This window comes from Chrysochloris asiatica, unplaced genomic scaffold (genome assembly GCF_000296735.1).
Source record: "Chrysochloris asiatica unplaced genomic scaffold, ChrAsi1.0 scaffold00413, whole genome shotgun sequence".
Classification (NCBI taxonomy): Eukaryota; Metazoa; Chordata; class Mammalia; order Afrosoricida; family Chrysochloridae; genus Chrysochloris; species Chrysochloris asiatica.
In genome coordinates this window covers 224,322-244,060 of record NW_006408931.1, presented here as the reverse complement: position 1 = coordinate 244,060, position 19,739 = coordinate 224,322, and positions in this window count along the sequence as shown.

Sequence of the window (19,739 nt, the reverse complement as noted above, 5' to 3'; positions counted from 1 at the left end):
CTAGCTCTCTGTATATGGACATTTTTGGGCTCGTCTACCATGTAGCTCTCTGTACATAGATATGTTGGACTGATCTGCCAAGTAGACAGCTCTCTATATATGAAATTATTGAACTTTAATACCATGTAGACAATTTGGACTCATCTGCCTTGTAGCTAGTACTCTGTGTATTGAAATGTCGCACTACCCTGTCATGTAGCTAGCTCTCTGTATATGAATGTATTGGAATTTTCGGCCATGTAGCTAGCTCTCATTATATGAACATGTTGGACATATCTACCATGTAAGTAGAACTCTGTATATGGAGATGTTGCATTACTCTGCCAAATAGCTAGCTGTATGTATATAGACAAGATGGGCTCATCTGCATTTTAGCTAGTACTCTGAATATGGAAAAGTTACACTACACTGCCATGTAGCTAGCTCTCTGTATATAGACAAGTTGGACTCATCTGCCTTCTAGATAGAACTCTGTATATGGAAATGTTGCACTAACCTGCCATGTAGCTGACTTTCTGTATATAGACAAGTTTGACACATCTACTTGTAGCTAGAACTCTGTATATGTAAATGTTGTACTACACTGATGTATAGATAGCTCTCTGTATATGGACATTTTGGACTCATCTGCCAATTACCTACCTCTCTGTACATGGATGTGTTCAACTGATCTGCCAAGTAGGTAGCTCTCTGTTTATGAACATTTTGGAATTGTCGTCCATGTAGCTGGCTCTCAGTATATGTATATGTTGGACTCATCTGCCATGTAGCTACTACCCTGTATATGGAAATGTTGGACTTATCTGCCATGTAGGTAGCTATCAGTATATGGACATGTTTGAAACATCTAATGTAGCTAGGTCTCTGTATATAGAAATGTAGCATGACTGACCCATGTAGCTAGTTCTCTGTATATAGACAAGATGAACTCATATGCCTTTTAGCTAGAACTCTGTATATGGAAATGGTTTCACTACCCTGCAATGTAGCTAGCTCTCTTTAAATGGATATGTTGGACTGATTGTCCAAGTAGGTAGCTCTCTGTATATGAACATTTTGGACTTGTCTGCCATTTTTCATCTCTCTGTATATGGACATTTTGGACTTGTCTGCCAGGTAGCTAGCTCTCTTTACATGGACATGTTCTACGGATTTGCCAAGGAGGCAGCTCTCTGTATATGAACATATTGTACTTGTCTGCCATGTAGCTAGCTCTCTGCATATAGACAAGTTGGACTCATCTGCCTTGTAGCAAGACCTCTGTATATGGAAATATTGAACTACTCTGACATTTTGCTAGTTCTCTGTAAATAGACAAGTTGGACTCATCTGACTTATTGCTAGAACTCTGCATATGGAAATATTGCATTACCCTCTCTTGTATCTAGCTATCTGTACATGGACATTTTAGACTCATCTGCCTTGTAGCTAGAACACTATATATGGAAATGTTGCACTACCCTGCCATGTAGCCAGCTCTCGGTATATGAACATTTTGGACTTGTCTGCCATGCAGCTAGCTATCTGTATATGGACATGTTGGACTCATTTTCCATGTAGCTAGTACCCTGTATATGGACATCTTAGACTTTTCTGTCATGTAACTAGCTCTCAGTATATGGACATGCTGGAGACATCTGCCATGTAGCTAGAACTCTGTATATGGAAATGTTGCATTACTCTGCCATGTAGCTAGCTCTCTGTATATAGACAAATTGGAATCATCTGCCTTGTAGCAAGAATTCTCTATATGGAAATGTTGCACTACCCTGCCATTTAGTTGGCTCTCTGTATATGGAAAAGTTGGACTGATCTGCCTAGTAGGTAGCTCTCTATACATCAAAATATTGAACTTGACTGCCATGTAACTAGCTCTCTGTATGTGGGCATGTTGGACTCATCCCTCATGGAGCAAGTGCCCTGTATGTGGATATGTTGAACTATTCTGCCTTGTAGCTAGCTCACAGTATATGGAAACATTGGACTCATTAGACATGTAGCTAGTACTCTTTATATGGACATGTTGGACTTCTCTTCCATGTAGCTGGCTCTCTGTATATGAACATATTGGACTTGTCTGACATGTAGCTGGACTCTGTATATGGAAATGTTGCACTACTCCGCATGAAGCTAGCTCTCTGTATATAAACAAGTTGGACTCGTCTGCTTTGTAGCTAGAACTCTGTATAAGGAAATGCTGCACTACCCTGCATTTAGCTAGCTCTCTGTTTATGGATATGTTGGACCGACCTTACAAGTAGATAGCTCTCTGTATATGAACATATTGGACTCGTCTGCAATGCAGCTAGCTCTCTGTACATGAATATTTTTGACTGATCTGCCATGTAGGTAGCTCTCAGTATATGAACACGTTGGACTCATCTGCCATGTAGCTAGAACTCTGTATATGGAAATGTTGCACTACTCTGTCATGTAGTTAGCTCTTTGTATATAGAGAAGTTGGATTCCTCTGCCTTGTAGCTAGAACACTGTATATGGACATTTTGGACTCGTCTGCCATGTAGCTAGCGCTCTGTACATGGATATAATGGACTGACCTGCCAAGTAGGTAGCTCTCTGCATATGAACCTATTGGACTTGTCTGCCATGTAGCTAGCTCTCAGAATATGGACATGTTGGACTAATAAGCCAGGTAGCTAGTAGTCTTTATATGTACATGTTTGACTACTGTGCCATGTAGTTAGCTCTCAGTATATGAACATTTTGGACTCATCTGCCATGTAGCTTGAACTCTGTATATGGAAATGATGCATTACTCTTCCATGTTTCTAGCTCTCAGTATATGGTATGGACACATTGGACACATCTGCCTTGTAGCTAGTACCCTGTATATGGACATGTTGGACTACTCTACCATGTAGCTAGCTCTCAGTATATGGACATCTTGGACTCATTAGCCTGGTAGCTTGTACTCTTTATATGGACAAGTTGGACTACTCTGCCATGTAGCTACCTCTCAATATTTAGACAAGTTGGACTCATCTGCCTTGTGGCTTGAACTCTATGTATGGAAATGTTGCACTACTCTGACATGTAGTTAGCTCTGTGTATATAGACAAGTTAGACTCATTTGCGTTGTAGCTAGAACACTGTGTATGGAAATGTTGCACTACTCTGCCAAGTATCTAGCACTCATGTACGGACATGATTGACACATCTGCCATGTAGCTAGAACTCTGTATATGTAAAAGTTGCACTAAACCGCCATATAGCTAGCTCTCTGTATATGAACAGATTGGAATTGTCTGCCATGTAGCTAGCTCTAAGTATATGGACGTGTTGGATTCATCTGCCATGTAGCTAGAACCCATTATCTGGACATGTTGGACTACTCTGCCATGTAGCTAGCTCTAAGTATATGTACATGTTGGAATGAGCTGTGATGTAGCTTGCTCTCAGTATATGTACATGTTGGACTCATCTGCCATGTAGTTAGAACTGTTGAACTTCCCTGCCATGTAGTTTGCTCTCTGTATATGGACATTTTGTCTGGTCTACCCTGTACCAGCTCTCTGTACATGGATATGTTGGATTGATCTGCCAAGTACCAAGCTCTCTGTATATGAACATATTGGACTTCTCTGCCATGTAATAGCTCTCAGTATATGGACATGTTGGAAGCATCTGCCATGTAACTAGAACTTTTTATATGGAAATGTTGCACTACCCTGCCATGTAGGTACCTTTCTGTATATGAACATATAGCATTTGTCTGCTGTGTAGCTAGCTCTCAGTATATGGGCACGTTGGACACATCTGCCATGTAGCTAGAACTGTATATATGGAAATGATGCACTACTCTGCTTTGTAGATAGCTCTCTGTGCATAGACTTTTTGGATTCATATGACATGTAGCTAGATCCCAGTATATGGACCCGTTGGGTACATCTGCCATGTAGCTAGTAAACTGAATATGGACATGTTGGACTACTCTGCCATGTTGCTAGCTCTCAGTATATGGACACGTTGGACACATCTGCCATGTAGCTAGAACTCTGTATATGGACATGTTGGACTACTCTGCTATGTAGCTTGCTCCCAGTATATGAACACTTGTGACTCATCTGACACATAGCTTGAACTCTGTATATGGAAATGAGGCTCTACTATGCCATGTAGTTAGCGCTCTGTGCATGGACATTTTGGACTCGTCTGACATGTAGTTAGCTCTAAGGATATGGACATGTTGGACACATCTACCATTAGCTAGAATTCTATATTTGGAAATGTTGCACTACTGTTCCATGTAGTTAGCTTTCTTTATATAGACAAGTTGGAATCATCTGACTTGTACCTAGAACTCTGTATATGGAAATGTTGCACTACCCTTCCAGGTAGTTAGAACTCTGAAAATATAGACAAGTTGGACTCATCTGCCTTGTACCTAGAACTCTGTATATAGAAATTCTGCAGAACCCTGCCATGTAGCTAGCTCTCTATATATGGACACTTTGGACTACTCTGTCTTGTTGCTAGCTCTCAGTATATGGACACGTTGGACACATCTGCCATATAGATAGAAGTATGTATATGGAATTGTTGCACTACACTGCCCTGTAGCTCTCAGTATATGAACACACTGGACTCATCTGCCATGTCGCTTGAACTGTGTATACGGAAATGATGCACTACTCTGCCTTGTAGCTAGCTCTCTCTACATAGACAATTTGGACTCATCTGCCTTGTACATAAAACTCATTTTGGACTCAACTGCCATGTAGCTACCTTTCTGTACATGGATATGTTGGACTGATCTGCCAAGTAGGTAGCTCTCTGAATATGAACTCATTGGACTTATCTGAAATATAGCTAGCTCTCAGTATATGGAAACGTTAGACACATCTGCCATGTAGCTAGATCTCTGTATATAGGCAAGTTGGACTCATCTGCCTTGTAGCTAGAACTCTATATATGGACATGTTTCCCTACCCTGCCATGTAGCTATCCCTCTTTATATGGACATTTTGGACTAGCCTTTCATGTAGCTAGATCCTGTACATGGATATGTTGGACTGATCTGCCAAGTAGGTAGCTCTATGTATATAAACATATTGGACTTGTCTGCCATGTACCTAGCTCTCAATATATGGAAAAATCTGCCATGTAGTTAGAACTTTGAATATGGAATTGTTGCATTACCCTGCCATGTAGGTAGCTCCCTGTATATGAACATATAGGACTTGTCTGCCATGAAGTTAGCTCTCAGTATATGTACACGTTGGACATATCTTCCATGTGTCTCTGTAGCTAGAACTCTGTATATGAAAATGATACACTACTATACTATGTAGATACCTCTCTGTGCATGGACACATATGACATGTTGCTAGATCCCAGTATACAGACACAGTAGACACAACTGCCATGTAGCTAGTACTCTGTATATGGAAATGTTGCAGTACTCAACCATGCAGATAGTTCTCTGTATATAGACAAGTTGGACTCATCTATCTGCCTTGTAGCTAGAACTCTATATGGAAATGTTGCACTACTCTGCAATGTAGTTAGCTCTATGTATATGGACATTTTCAACTCATCTGCCATGTTGCTAACACTCTGTACATGGATATGTTGGAGTGATCTGTCAAGTAGGTAGCTGTCTGTATATGAACATATTGTACTTGTCTGCCATGGAGGTAGCTCTAAGTATATGGACACGGTGGACACATCTAACAAGTAGCTAGAACTCTGTATGTGGAAATATTGCACTACCCTGCCATGTAGCTAACTCTTTGTATACGGACATTTTAGACTCGTCTGCCATGTAGCTAGCTCTTTTAACAGGTATATGTTGGACGGATCTGTCAAATAGGGAGCACTCTGTATATAAACATATTGGACTGGTCTGCCATGTAGCTAGCTCTCTGTATATGTATATGTTGGACTCACCTGCCATGTAGCTAGTACTCTGTATATGGACATATTGGACTTGTCTGCCATGTAGCTAGCTTTCAATATATGGACATGTTGGACACATCTGCCATGGAGCTAGAACTATGTATATGGAATTGTTGCACTACTCTGCCAGGTAACTAACTCTTTGTATAGAGAAAAGTTGGACTCATCTGTCTTGTAGCTAGAACTCTGTATATAGAAATGTTGCACTATCCTTCCATGTAGTTAGCTCTCTGTTTATGGACATTTTGGACTGATCTGCCATGTAGGGAGCACTTTTTATATAAACATACTGGATTTGTCTGCCATGTAGTTAGCTCTTAGTATATGGACATGTTGGACACATCTGCCATGTAGTTAGTACACTGTATATGGTCTTATTGGACTAGTCTGCCATGTAGCTATCTCTAAGTATATGGACACGTTGGAAACCTCTACCATGTAGTTCGAACTATGTATATGGAATTGTTGCACTACTCTACCATGTAGCTAGTTCACTGTATATAGACAAGTTCGACTCATCTGCCTTATAGCTCTAACTCTTTTTATGGAAATGGTGCACTACACTGCCATATAGCTAACTCTCTGTATATGAATATATTGGACTTTTATGGCATGTAGCAAGCTCTCAGTATACGGACATGTTGGAGTCATCTGCCATAAAGTTAGTACCCTGTATATGGACATGTTAGACGACTCTACCATGTAGCTAGCACATTGGACATTCAGTATATGAATATATTGGACTCATCTGCCATGTAGCTAGTGCCCTGTATATGGTCATGTTGGACTACTCTGCCATGTAGGTACCTCTCAGTATATGGACACATTGGAAACTCGGCAAATGAAAATGTTGCACTACCCTGCCATGTAGCTAGCTCTGTATATGAACATATTGGACTTGTCTGCCATGTAGCTAGCTCTAAGGATATGGACACGTTGGATACATCTGCCATGTAGCTAGAACTCTGTATATGTAAATGTTGCACTACTCTGCCATGTAGCTAGCTTTCTGTATATAGACAATTTGGACTTATCTGCCTTGAAATTAGAACACTCTATATGGAAATGTTGCACTATCTTGCCCTGTAGCTAGCTATCTGTATATGGACATTTTGGACTCATCTGCCATGTAGCTAGCTCTGTGTATATGGATATGTTAGACTGATCTGCCAAGTAGGTAGTTTTCTGTATATGAACATATTGGGCTTGTCTGCCATCGACCTAGCACTCAGTGTATTTACAAGTTGGACACCTCTGCCATGTAGCTAGTACCCTGGATATGGACATGTTGGAGTACTAGTACCCTGGATATGGACATGTTGGACTACTCTGTCATGAAGCTAGCTCTCAGTATATGTACACATTGGACACATCTGCATGTAGCCAGAACTCTGTATATGGAAATGTTGCACTGCTCTACCATGTAGCTAGGTGTCTGTACATAGACAAGATGGACCCATCTGTCTTGGAGTTAGAACTCTGTATATGGAAATGTTGCAATAACCTGCCATGTAGCTAGCTGTCTATATATGGACATTTTCGACTCGTCTGCCATGTAGCTGGCTCTCTGTACATGGATATGTTGGACTGATCTGCTAAGTAGGTAGCTCGCTGTATATGAACACATTGGACTTGTCTGCCATGTAGCTCACTCTCTGTATATGGACATTTTCGAATTGAATGCCAGGTAGCTAGCTCCCTGAACATAGATATTTTGAACTTACCGCCCTGTAGATAGCTCTCAGTATATGCCCACGTTGGACACATCTGCCATGTAGACAGAACTCTGTATATGGAAATGTTGCACTGCTCTGCCATGTAACTAGCTCTCTGTATATGGACATTTTGGACTCGTCTGTCATGTAGCTAGCTTTCGGTACATGGATATGTTGGACTGAACTGCCAAGTAGTTAGCTCTCTGTATATGAACATATTGAACTTGTCTGCCATGCAGCAAACTCTCAGTATATGAACATGTTGGACACATCTGCCATGTAGCCAAACTCTATATATGGGAATCTTGCACTACCCTTCCATGTAGTTTGCTCTCTGTATATAGACAAGTTGGACTCATATGCCTTGTACCTAGATCTCTGTATATGGAAATATTGCACAACACTGCCATGTAGCTAGCTCTTTGTATATGTACATTTTGGACTGATCTGCCAAGTAGGGCGCTCTCTCTATATGAACATATTGGACTTGTCTGACATGTTGCTAGCTCTCAGTATATGGACATGTTGGTCTCATCTGCCATGTAGTTAGTACCCTGTATATGGACATGTTGGACTACTCTGCCATGTAGCTAGCTCTTAGTATATGGACACGTTGGACATATCTGTCATATAGCTACAACTATCTATATGGAAACGTTGCAGTACCCTGCCATGTAGCTAACTCTCTGTATATAGAGAATTTGGAATCATCTGCCTTGTAGCTAGAAGTCTGTATATGTAAATTTTGCACTACCCTACCATGTAGCTAGCTCCCTGTATAGGAACATATTTGACTTGTCTGCCATGTAGCTAGCTCTCAGTATATGGACATGTTGGATTCATCTGCCATGAGCTAGTACCCTGTATATGGACATGTTGGACTACTCTGCCATGTAACTAGCTCTCAGTATATGGACACAAAGGACACATCTGCCATGTAGCTAGAACTGTGTATATGGAATTGTTGCACTACTCTGCCATGAAGCTAGCTCTATGTATATAGACAAGATGGACTCATCGGCCTTGTAACTAGAACTCTGTATATGGAAATGTGGCACTATCCTGCCATGTATCTTACTCTCTGCATATAGACATTTTGGACTTGTCTGCCCGGTAGCTAGCGCTCAGTACATGGATATGTTGGACTGATCTGCCAAGCTGGGAGCTCACTGTATATGGACATTTTGGACTCGCCTGCCATGTAGCTAGCTCTCTGTACATGGATATGTTGGACTGATTTGCCAAGTAGGTAGCTCTCTGTATATGAACATATTGGACTTGTCTGACATGTAGGTAGCTCTCAGTGAATGGACATGGTGGACACATCTACCATATAGTTAGAACTCTGTGTATGGAAATTTTGCACTACCCTGCCATGTAGCTAGCTCTCAGTATATGGTCATTTTGGACTTGTCTGCCATGTAGCTAGCTCTCTGTACATGTATATGTTGGACTGATCTGCCAAGTAGTTATCTCTATTTATATGAACATATTGGACTTTTCTGTCATGTAGCTAGTCCTCAGTACATGGAAATGTTACACTACTCTGCCATGTAGCTAGCTCTCTGTATATAGACAAGTTGGACTCATCTGTCTTGTAACTAGAACTCTGTATATGGAAATGTTGCACTACCCTGCCATGTAGCTAGCTCTCTGTCTACGTACATTTTGGGCTCGTCTGCCATGTAGCAATACCTCTGTATATGAACATATTGGACTTTTCTGCCATATAGTTAGTATATTGACATGTTTGTCACATCTGCCATGTAGCTAGAAGTATGTATATGGACATGTTGGACTACTCTGCAATGTAGCTTGCTCTCAGTATACGAACATTTTGGACTCATCTGCCATGTAGCTTGAACTCTGTATATGGACATGATGCATTACCATGCCATGTAGGTAGTTCTCTGTATATGGACATTTTGAACTCGTCTGCTAGCTCTCTCTACATGGATATGTTGGACAGATCTGCTAAGAAGGTAGCTTTCTGTATATGAATATATTTGATTTTTTTTGCCATGTAGCTGTCTCCCAGTACATGGATACATTGGACACATCTGCCATGTTGCTAGCTTTTTGTACATGGATATGTTGGTCTGATCTGCCAAGTAGGTAGCTCTCTGTATATGAACTTATTGGACTTGTCTTCCATATAGGTAACTCTCAGTATGTGGACACATTGGACACATCTGCCATGTAGCTACAACTCTGTATATGGAAATGTTGCACTACCCTGCCATGTAGCTATGTCATGGACTCGTCTGCCATGAAGGTAGCTCTCTACATGGATATAATTGACTGATCTGCCACATAGGTAGCTCTCTGTATATGAACATACTTGTCTTGTCTGTCATGTAGCTAGCTATCAGTATATGATCATGTTGGACTAATCTGCCTTGTAGCTAGTGCCCTTTATATGGACATGTTGGACTAGTCCGCCATGTAGCTAGTGCCCTTTATATGGATATGTTGGACTACTCTGCCATGTAGCTAGCTCTCAGTATATGAACATGTTGGATACATGTGCCATGTAGCTGGAACTCTGTATATGGAAATGTTGCACTACTCTGTCATGTTCCTAGCTCTACCTTGCCATGTAGCTAGCTCTCTGTATATGGACATATTGAATTTGTCTGCCATGTAGCTAGCTCTCAGTATATGGACAAGTTGGACACATCTGCCTTGTAGCTAGAAGTCTGTATATGGAAATGTTGTACTTCCCTACCATGAAGCTAGCTTTCTGTGTATAGACAATTTGGACCTCTCTGCCATGTAGCTAGCTCTCTGTTCATGGATATGCTCTCAGTATATGGACACGTTGGACACAAATGCCATGTAGCTACAACTCTGTATTTGGACTTTTGGACTACTATACCTTGAAGCTAGCTCTCAGTATATGAACACTTGGGACTCATCTGCCATGAAGCTTGAACCCTTTACATGGAAATGATTACCTACTCTGCCATGTAGCTAGCTTTCTGTGCGTGGATGTTTTGGACTCGTTTGCCATGTAGCTAGCTCTAAGTACATGACACGTTGGACACATCTGCCATGTTGCAAGAACTCTGTATATGGAAATGTTGCACTACACTTCCAAGTATTTAGCTCCCTGTATATGAACATATTGGAATTGTATGAAATGTAGCTTGCTCTCAGTATATTGACATGTTGAACTCATCTGTCATGAAGCTAGTACACTGTATGTGGACATGTTGGACTATTCTGCCATGTAGCTAGCTCTCAATATATGGACACGTTGGACTGCAATGTAGCTAGAACTATGTATATGGAATTGTTGCATTACGCTGCCATGTAGCTAGCTATCTGTATATAGACAAGTTGGACTCATCTGCCTTGTAGCTAGAACGCTGTATATGGAAATGTTGCACTACCTTGCCATGTAGCTAGCTCTCTGTATATGAACATATTGGATTTGTATGGCATGTAGCTAGGTCTCCATATATGGACATGTTGGACTACTCTGCCATGTTGCTAGCTCTCAGTATATAGATACATTCGATAGAGTTCCCATGTAGCTAGAACTATGTATATGGAATTGTTGCACTACAATGCCATGGAGCTAGCTCTCTGTATATAGATGACTTGGACTCATCTGTCTTGTAGCTGGAATTCCGTATATGGAAATGTTGCACTTTGGTCTCGTATGCCATGGAGCTAGCTCTCTACACATGGATATGTTGGACTGATCTGCCAAGTAGGGAGCTCTCTTTATATGAACATATTGGACTTGTCTGCCATGTAGGTCGCTCTCAGTATATGGACAAGTTGGACACATTTACCATGTATCTAGAACTCTGTATATGGAAACGTTGCACTACCCTGCCATGTAGCTAGCTCTCTGCATATGGACATTTTGGGCTCGTCTGCCCTGTAGCTAGCTCTCTGTACATGGATATATTGGACTGATCTGTCAAATTGGTAGCTCTCTGTATGTGAACATATTGACCTTGTCTGCAGTGCAGCAAACTCTCAGTATATGAACATATTGGACACATCTGCAATGTAGCCAAACTCTATATATGGGAGTCTTGCACCACCCTTCCATGTAGTTAGCTCTCTGTATATAGACAAGTTGGACTCATCTGCCTTGTACCTAGAACTCTGTATATGGAAATGTTGCACTAACTTGACACGTAGCTAGCTCTCTGTGTATGAACATATTGGACTTGTATGGCATGTAGCTAGCTCTCATTATATGGACATGTTGGATACATCTGTCATGTAGCTAGAATTATGTATATGGAATTATTGCACTACTATGCCATAGAGCCAGCTCTCTGTATATAGAAAAGTTGGACTCATCTGGCTTGTAGCTGGAATTCCGTATATGGACATGTTCCACTTTGGACTCATCTGCTATGTAGCTAGCTCTCTACACATTGATATGTTTTACTGATCTGCCAATTAGGTAGCTCTTAGTATATGGACATAATGGAATTGTATGCCATGTAACTAGCTTTCAGTGTAAAGACATGTTGGACTCATCTGTCTTGTTTCTAGAACACTCTATATGGAAATGTTGCACTACTCTGCCATGTAGCTAGCTCTCTTTATATAGACATTTTGGACTGGTCTGCCCTGTAGCTAGATGTCTGTACATGGAATTGTTGGGCTGATTTGCCAAGTAGGGAGCTTTCTGTATATGAACATATTGGACTTGTCTGCCATGTACGTAGCTCTCAGTATATGGACACGTTGGACACAATTGCCATGTATCTAGAACTCTGTATATGGACATGTTGCACTACCCTGCCATGTAGCTAGCTCTCTGCATAAGGACATTTTGGACTCATCTGCCATGTAGCTAGCTCTCTGTACATGGATATGTTGGACTTATCTGTCAAGTTAGTATCTCTCTGTATATGAACATATTCAATATGTCTGCAGTACAGCTAACTCTCATTATATGAACACGTTGGACACATCTGCCTTGTAGCTAAACTCTGTATATGGAAATATTGCACTACTCTGCCATGAAGGTAGCTATCTGTATATAGACAAGTTGGACTCATTTGCCTTGTATTTAGAACACTGTATATGGAAATGTTGCACCACCCTTCCATGTAGTTATCTCTCTGTATATAGAAAAGTTGGACTCACCTGCCTTGTACCTAGAACTCTGTATATGGTAATATTGCACAACCATGACATGTAGCTAGTTCTTTCTATATAGACTTATTGGACTGATCTGCCAAGTAGAGAGCTCCCTTTATATGAACATATTGGACTTGTCTGCCATGTACATATCACTCAGCATATGGATATATTGGACTCATCTGCCATGTAGCTAGTACCCTGTATATGGACATGTTGGACTACTCTGCCATGTAGCTAGCTCTCAGTATATAGACACTTTGGACACATCTGCCATGTAGCTGGAAGTATGTATATGGAATTGTTGCACTATTCTGCCATGTAGCTAGCTCTCTGTATATAAAAAAGTTGGATTCATCTGGCTTGTAGTTAGAACTCTGTATATGGAAATGTTGCACTACACTACCTTGTAGCTACCTCTCTGTATAGGGACATTATGCACTTGTCTGCCATGTAGCAAGCTCTATGTACATGGATATGTTGGACTGATCTGCCAAGTAGACATCTCTCTGTATATGAACATATTGGACTTTTCTGCCATGTAACTAGCTCTCAGTATATGGACACATTGGACGCATCTTCCATGTAGCTAGAATTATGTATATGGAATTGTTGCACTACTCTGCCATATAGCTAGCTCTCTGTATATAAAAAAGTTGGACTTATCTGGCTTGTAGCAAGAAATCTGTTATGGAAATGTTGCACTACCCTCCCATGTAGCTAGCTCTCAGTATATAGACACGTTGGATTCATCAGCCATGTAGCTAGAACTATGTATATTGAATTGTTTCACTACTCTGCCATATAACTAGCTCTCTGTATTTAGAAAATTTGGACTCATCTAGCTTGTAGCTAGAACTCTGTATATGGAAATGTTGCACTACCCTGCCTTGTAGCTAACTCTCTGTATATGAACATATTGGACTTGTCTGCCATGTATGTAGCTCTCAGTATATGGACACATTGGACACATCTACGATGTAGCTACAAATCTGTATATGGAAATGTTGCACCACCCTGCCATGTAGCTAGCTCTCTGTATATAGACAAGTTAGACTCATCTGCCTTGTAGCTAGCTCTTTGTATATGGACTCGTTGGACACATCCTCCATGTAGCTAGAACTCTGTATATGGAAATGTTGCACTGCCCTGCCATGTAGCTAACTCTCTATATATGAACATATTGGACTTTTCTGCCATGTAGCTAGCTCTCAGTATATGGACACGTTGGAAACACCTGCCATGTAGCTAGAATTCTGTACATGGAAATGTTGCACTACCCTACCTTATAGCTAGCTCTCTTTATATGCACATTTTGAACTCATCTGCCATGTTACTAGCACTCTGTACATGGATATATTTTGCTGATCTGCCAAGTAGGTAACTCTCTGTATATGAACATATTGGACTTGTCTGCCATGTACCTAGTTCTCAGTATATGGATTCGTTGGACACATCTTCCATGTAGCTTGAACTCTGTATATGTAAATGTTCACTACTCTGCCATGTACCTTGGTCTCTGTATATAGACAAGTTGGATTCATCTGACTTGTAGCTAGAACTCTGTATATGGAAATACAGCACTACCCTGCTGTGTCACTAGCTCTCTCTGTATGGATATGTTGGACTGATCTGCCAAGTAGGTAGCTCCCAGTATAGGAACATATTGGACTTGTCTGCCATATAGCTACCTCTCAGTAAATGGACACATTGGAAATGTCTGCCATATAGCTAGAAGTCTATATATAGACATGCTGGATTACTCTGCTATGTAGCTATCTCTCAGTATATGAACACTTGGTACTCATCTGCCATGGAGCTTGAACTTTGTATATGGAAATGATGGACTTCTCTGCCATGTAGGTAGCTCTCTGGCCATGGACATTTTGGATTTGTCTAAAATGTAGACAGCTCTCAGTATATGGACACGTAGGACACATCTGCCATGTAGCTAGAACTCTGTATATGGAAATGTTGCTATACACTGCCACGTAGCTATCTCTCTGTATATGAACATATTAGTCTTGTCTGCCATGTAGCTAGCTCTCAGTATTTGGACATGTTGGGATCATTAGCCAGTGAGCTAGTCCTCTATATATAAACAAGTTGGATTCATTTGGCATGTAGTTAACTCTCAATATATGAACATGTGGTCTTCATTTGCCATGTAGCTAGTACCCTGGGTATGGACATGTTGGTCTACTTTGCCATGTAGCTAGCTCTTGGTATATGGACATGTTAGACACAACTACCATGTAGCTAGAACATCTGTATCTGGACATTTTGGACTACTCTGCGAAGTACTATCTCTCAGTATATGAACACTTGGGACTCATCAGCCATGTAGCTTGAACTCTGTATATGAAAATGATGCACTGCTCTGCCATGTAGCTAGCTTTCTGTGCATGGACATTTTGGACTCGTCTGACATGAAGCTAGCTCTCAGTATTTGGACAGGTTAGACACATCTGCCATGCAACTAGAACTATGTATATGTAAATATTGCACTACACTGCCATGTTGTTATCTCTCTGTATATGAACATTTAGGACTTGTCTGCCATGTAGCTAACTCTATGTACATGGATATGTTGGACTGATCTGCGAATTTGGTAGCTCTCTCTCTATGAACATATTGGAATTGTCTGCCATGTAGCAAGGTCTCAGTCTATGGACATGATGAACTCATCTGCTATGTAGCTAATACCCTGTATATGGACATGTTGGACTACTCTGCCATGTAGCTAGGTCTCAGTATATGTACAGGTTGGACACATTTGCCATATAGCTAGAACTCTGTATATGGAAATGTTGCACTACTCTGCCATCTAGCTAGCTCTCTGTAAATAGACAATTTGGACTCATCTGCCTTGCAGCTAGAAATCTGCATATGGAAATGTTGCACTACCCTGCCATGTAGCTAGCTCCCTGTATATGGACATTTTGTCCCTGTAGCCCATGTAGTTAGTTCTCTGTACATGGACATGTTGGACATATCTGCCACGTAGCTAGCTCTTGTTATATGAACATATTGGACTTGTCTGCCATGTGGCTAGCTCTCAGGATACGGACACGTTGGACACATCTGCCATGTAGCTAGAACTGTGTATATGGACATGTAGGACTACTCTCCTATGTAGCTAGCTCTTACTATATATACACTTGGGAATCACCTGCCTTGTAGATTTAACTCTGTATATGGAAATGATGCACGACTCTACCATGTAGCTAGTTCTCTGTGCATGGATATTTTGGATTTGTCTGACATGTAGCTAGCTCTCAAAATATTGACACATTTGACACATCTGCCATGTAGCTAGAACTCTGAATATGGAAATGTTGCACTACCCTTCCATGTAGTTAGCTCTCTTTATATAGACAAGTTGGACTCATCTGCCTTGTTGCTAGCACTCTGTATATGGAAATATTGCACTATCCTGCCATGTAGCTAGTTCTCTGTATATGGACATTTTGGACACGTCTGCCATGTAGCTGGATATGTTGCACTGATATGTCAAGTAGGTAGCTCTCTCGATATGAACATATTGGATTTGTCTGTCATTTAGTTAGCTCTCAGTATATGGATACAATGGACACATCTGCCATGTAGGTAGAACTCTGTATACGGACATATTGGACTACTCTGCCATGTAGCAAGCTCTCAGTATATGAACACTTTGTACTAATCTGCCATGTAGCTTGAACTCTGTATATGGAAATGATGCACTACTCTGCCATTTTGCTAGCACTCGGTATATGGTCATTTTGGACTCATCTGACATGTTGCGTTCTCTCTGTGCATGAATATTTTGGACTGATGTGCCATGCATCTAGCTCTAACTATATGGACCCATTGGAGACATCTGCCATGTAGCTAGAACTCTGTATATGGAAATGTTGTACTACCCTGCCATGCAATTAGCTCTCTGTATATAGACAAGTTGCACTCATCTGCCTTTTAGCTAGAACTCTGTATTTGGAAATGTTGCACTACCTGGCCATGTAGCTAGCTCTCTGAATATGGACATTTTGGAATCATCTTCCATGTAAATAGATTTATGTACATGGATATGTTGGACTAATCTGTTAAAAGTAGGAAGTTCTTTTTTTATGAACATATTGGACTGGTCTGCCATGTAGCTAGCTCTCAGTATATGGACATGTACGACTCATGTGCCACGTAGCTAGTACTCTGTATATGGTCATGTTGGACTACTCTGCCATGTAACTACCTCTTAGTGTATGGACATGTTGGACACATCACCATGTAGCTAGAACTCTGTATATGGAAATGATGCACTACTCTGCCATGTAGCTAGCACTCTGTATACAGGCAAGTTGGAATCATCTGCCTTGTAGTTAGAACTCTGTATATGGAAATGTTGCACAACTCTGCCATGTAGCTAGTCCTCTGTATATGGACATTTTTGACTTGTCTGCCATGTAGCTAGCTCTTTCTACATGGATATGTTGGACTGATCTGCCAAGTAGGTAGCTCTCTGTATATGAATATGTTGGACATGTCTGCCATATAGCTATCTCTCCATATACGGAAATGTTGGACACATCTACCATGTAGGTAGAACTCTGTATATGGAAATATTCTCTACTCTGCCATGAAGCTAGCTCTCTATATATAGACTAGTTGGATTCATCTGCCTTTTACCTAGAACTCTGTATATGGAAATGTTGCAGGACCCTGCCATGTAACTAGCTCTCAGTATATGAACATGTTGGACACATCTTCCATGCGGTTAGAAATCTTTATATGGAAATGTGTCACTACCGTTCCATGTAGCTAGCTCTTTGATTATGAACATATTGGACTTCTCTGCCATGTAGGTAGCTCTCAGTATATGGACACCTTGGACACATGTGCCAAGTAGCTAGAAATCTGTATATGGAAACGTTCCACTACTCTGCCATGTAGCTAACTCTGTGTATATAGATGAGTTGGACTCATCTGACTTGTAGCTAGAACTCTGTATATGGAAATGTTGCACTACTCATCCATGTAGGTAGCTCTCTGTATCAAGACAAGTTGGACTCATCTGCCTTGTAGCTAGAACTCTGTATATGGAAATGTTGCACTATGCTGCCATGTAGCTAGCTCTCTCTATATCTACATTTTGGAATTGTCTGACATGTAGCTAGCTATCTGTATATGGATATGTTGGACTGATATGCCAAGTATGTAGCTCTCTGTATATGAACACATTCGACTTGTATAGGAACCCATTGGAGACATCTCAGTATAGGAACCCATTGGAGACATCTCCCATGTAGCTAATGCTCGGTATATATGGAAATGTTACACTAACCAGCCATGTAGCTAGCTCTCTGAACATGAACATATTGGACTTTTCTGCATTGTAGCTAGCTCTCAATATATGGACATGTTGGAATCATTAGACAGGGAGCTACTGTTCTATATATACACATGTGGGACTCATTTACCATGTAATTACCTCTCAGTATATGGACATGTTGGACTCGTCTACCATGTAGTTAGCTCTCTGTATAAAGTCAAGTTGGAATCATCTGCCTTGAAGCTAGAACACTGTATATGGAAATGTTGCACTACACTGCCATGTAGCAAGCTCTCTGTATATAAACATATTGGACTTGTCTCCCATGATGCTAGCTTTCAGTATATGGACATGTTGTACACATCTGCCATGTAGGTAGAACTCTGTAGATGGACATGTTGGACTACTCTGCGATGTAGGTAGCTCTCAGTACACTTGGGACTCATCTGCTATGTAGCTTGAACTTTGTATATGGAAATGATGCAATACTTTGCAATGTAGCTAGCTCTATTTGCATGGACACGTTGGACACATCTGCCATGTAACTACAACTCTGCATATGGAAATGTTGCACTACCCATTCATGTAGTTTGCTGTCTGTGTATAGATAAGTTGGACTCATTTACCTTGTAGCTAGAACACTGTATATGGAAATACAGCACTACCATGCCATGTTGCTAGCTCTCTGTACATGGATATGTTGGACTGATTTGCCAAGAAGGTAGTTCTCTGTATATGGACATGTTGGACTGCTCTGCAAAGAAGCTAGCTCTCAATATATGGACACGATGGACACATCTGCCATGTAGCTAGAACTCTATATATGGAAATGTTGAATTACCCTTCCATGTAGCTAGCTCTCTGTATATAGACAAGTTGGACTCTTCTGCCTTGTATCAGGAACTCTGTATATAGAACTGTTGCACTACCCTGCCATGTAGCTAACTCTCTGTATATTGACATATTGGAATTGTCTGACATGTAGCTAGCTCTCTGTAAATGGATATATTAGACTGATCTGCCAAGTAGGTAGCTCTCTGTATATGAACAAATTGAACTTGTCTGCCATGTTGCTAGCTCTAAGTATATGGACACGTTGGACACATCTGCCATGTAGCTAGTCCCCTGTATATGGACATGTTGGCCTACTCTGCCAAGTACCTAGCTTTCATTATATGGACAAGTGGGACACATCTGCCATGTGTATATGGAAATTTTGCTCTCCTCTGCCATGTAGCTAGCTCTCATTACATAGACAAGTTGGACTCTTCTGCCTTGTAGTTAGAACTCTGTATTTGGAAATGTTGCACTACCCTGCCATGTAGCTCGCACTCTTTATTTGGACATTTTGGACTCGTCTGTTACGTAGGTAGCTCTCTGTACATGGATATGCTGAACTGATCTGAAAAGTAGTTAGCTCTCTGTATATGAACATATTGTACTTGTCTTCCATATAGCTAGCTCTCAAAATATTGACACATTTGACACATCTGCCATGTAGCTAGAACTCTGAATATGGAAATGTTGCACTACCCTGCCATGTAGTTAGCTCTCTGTATATAGACAAGTTGGACTCATCTGGCTTGCAGATAGAACTCTGTATATGGAAATGTTGCACTACCCTGCCATGTAGCTAGCTCTCTGTATATGAACATATTGTACTTGTCTGCCATGTAGCT